Source organism: Arabidopsis lyrata (assembly GCF_000004255.2).
Source record: "Arabidopsis lyrata subsp. lyrata unplaced genomic scaffold ARALYscaffold_1, whole genome shotgun sequence".
In the NCBI taxonomy this organism is placed as follows: Eukaryota; Viridiplantae; Streptophyta; class Magnoliopsida; order Brassicales; family Brassicaceae; genus Arabidopsis; species Arabidopsis lyrata.
The window spans coordinates 30,873,922-30,877,331 of NW_003302555.1; positions in this window are offsets into that span (position 1 = coordinate 30,873,922).

Consider the following 3,410-nt stretch of genomic DNA (forward strand, 5'->3'; position numbering starts at 1 on the left):
AACGTGGATCCAAGCTTCAAACCGGTGAAACAAAAAAGAAGAAAGCTTGGAGTGGAGCGGGCAAAAATAGTAAATGATGAAGTGGATAAACTTTTGAAAATAGGGTCCATACGAGAAGTGCAATATCCGGAATGGGTAGCAAACACTGTCGTTGTCAAGAAAAAGAATGGGAAAGATAGGGTTTGCATCGATTTTACAGACTTGAATAAAACATGTCCCAAAGATAGTTTCCCGCTCCCGCATATAGATCGACTTGTGGAGTCCACCGCTGGAAATGAGCTGTTAACGTTCATGGACGCCTTCTCGGGTTATAATCAGATAATGATGAACCCCGAAGATCAAGAAAAGACGTCATTTATCACAGATAGAGGTATCTACTGTTACAAGGTAATGCCTTTTGGTTTGAAAAATGCAGGAGCAACTTACCAACGGTTGGTGAACAAAATGTTTCACAATCACCTCAGGAAGACTATGGAAGTCTACATAGATGATATGTTGGTTAAATCGTTGAAGAAAGAAGATCATGTTAAACATTTGGAGGAATGTTTTGATATTCTCAATAAATATCAAATGAAGCTGAACCCGGCGAAGTGCACATTTGGAGTCCCATCCGGAGAATTTCTTGGCTATATCGTGACAGAAAGAGGGATTGAAGCCAATCCAAATCAAATTAACGCCTTTCTAAACATGCCATCTCCAAGAAACTTCAAAGAAGTACAACGGTTGACTGGGCGGATTGCGGCTTTGAATCGTTTTATCTCGAGGTCAACAGATAAGTCGTTGCCTTTCTACCAAATTCTAAAAGGGAACAAAGGATTCCTTTGGGATGAGAAGTGTGAAGAAGCTTTTGGGCAGCTTAAGGCATACTTAACCACTCCACCTGTACTGTCCAAACCAGAAGCGGAGGAAAAACTTTACTTGTACGTATCAGTTTCAAACCACGCGGTTAGTGGAGTCTTGGTTCGGGAAGACCGTGGGGAGCAGAAACCAATTTACTACGTGAGCAAGTCAATGACGGATCCGGAAACCAGATACACAATGATGGAAAAACTTGCACTCGCGGTGGTAACTTCGGCTCGAAAGCTGCGTCCATATTTTCAATCCCATCCGCTTGAAGTATTAACTAACCAACCACTCCGAACAATACTTCATAGTCCAAGTCAGTCCGGACGTTTGGCAAAATGGGCAGTGGAATTAAGTGAGTACGACATAGAATTCTAAAGCCGGATCAGTATGAAGGCTCAGGTCTTAGCGGACTTCCTGACCGAAACTACCAATACTTGGAACGATAGAGCAACCGGAGAACCAAACATGGAAATTACACGTAGACGGGTCTTCAACAAAACAAGGATCCGGGGTGGGAATCAAGTTGGAATCTCCAACATCAGAAATTCTAGAACAATCATTCCGATTGTTATTCAATGCCTCCAACAACGAGGCAGAATACGAAGCCCTTATTGCCGGACTTCGACTAGCACAAGGAGTTGGGGCTAAGGAAATATTGGCTTATTGCGATTCGCAATTAGTAGTTAACCAATTTAATGGAGACTATAAAGCCAAAGATTCAAGAATGGAAGCGTACCTTGAAGTGGTGAAGGATTTATCTAAAAATTTCTCGAAATTCGAATTAATCCGCATACCTCGGGGAGAGAATACAACTGCGGATGCACTTGCCGCATTGGCGTCAACATCAGATCCTGAGTTAAAGAGAGTTATTCCAGTAGAATGCATCTCGGAGCGAAGCATTCAAGACAGCAAGGAACCCCTCGTCGTTACAAGGTCTCGAGCAGCGGCACGCGACCGTGGCGAACCAGAGGTCGAACCGCCACCCAACAAACGCAGGAAATCAAAGGGATCAAATACATCTAACAAGGAACCCGTTGTCTTAGCTGAAGAAGTGGTTCCAGAAACGACGTTAGAAACCGAGCCATTAATCCAGGAGGATATTCTTGAACCAAACGAGCATCCCGAACCAGAGCCACGAATATTTCACAAAGTTGACCAAATTCCGGCTAAAGATTGGGGGGCTGACTGGAGGGAGCCAATAAAGCACTACATCACGACAGGCGAGCTCCCAAAGAATAAATGGCAGGCCAGGAAAATGAAAGTCGTTAGCGCGAAATTTTGTCTATCAAAGGATGCGTTATACAGACGAGGTGTCAGTGACCCTTACCTATTATGCATTTTTGGGCCCGAAGTCGAAATCGTCATGAGCGAAGTGCATGAAGGATTATGTGGGAGTCATTCATCAGGAAGAGCTATGGCTTTTAAAGTTAAAAGAATGGGGTATTTTTGGCCCACTATGATCACAGATTGTGTTAAGTTCGCCCAAAGATGCAAGCGTTGCCAACTCCATGCGCCATTAATCCATCAACCGTCGGAGTTATTCTCCTCCATTTCCGCCCCATACCCATTCATGAGGTGGTCAATGGACATCATTGGACCATTACACAAATCAACTCGAGGTGTACAGTACCTTTTAGTCCTTACGGACTACTTTTCAAAATGGATTGAAGCTGAGGCGTATGTTGGTATCAAGGATTCGGCGGTGAAGACCTTTATTTGGAAAAACATTATATGTCGACATGGAGTTCCATACGAAATAGTCACCGATAATGGACCACAATTCATTTCACACGAGTTTGATGCCTTTTGTGCGGACTGGGGAATCAAAGTTAGTTATTCTACTCCACGATATCCGCAAGGAAATGGTCAAGCTGAAGCCGCGAACAAGACAATATTAAGCAATCTCAAGAAACGCTTAAGTCATCTAAAGGGAGGATGGTATGAAGAACTCCAACCCGTCCTGTGGGCCTATCGTACAACCCCTAGGCGACCCACAGGAGAAACTCCATTCTCTTTGGTTTATGGCATGGAGGCGGTAGTACCAGCTGAACTCAATGTGCCCGGACTTCGCCGAACAGAAGCACCGTTAAATGAGGAAGAAAATTCAGCAATGCTTAATGATTCATTAGATACCATAAATGAAAGGCGTGATCAAGCTCTAATTCGGATTCAGAATTACCAGCAAGCAGCAGCCCGGTATTATAACTCTAAGGTTAAAAGTAGGCCGTTCTTCGTGGGAGATTATGTATTAAGGCGCGTCTTTGACAACAAAAAAGAAGAAGGTGCCGGTAAACTTGGTATTAATTGGGAAGGACCTTACATTATTACCGAAGTGGTTCGGAACGGTGTTTATAGGTTGAAAGACCTAGAAGACAATCCAGTCAAGCGACCTTGGAATGTGATCAACTTAAAGAAGTTTTATGTTTAAAGCTATATGCATTATTTTTGTACATGAACTACGGTGTGGCTTGATCCCGAGATGGGTACGTAGGCAGCTCGGAAACGAGTTCAGCTATTAATAAAAATATGTTTTATTTCTTTATTAAAGGAAAAAGGTTCGACTA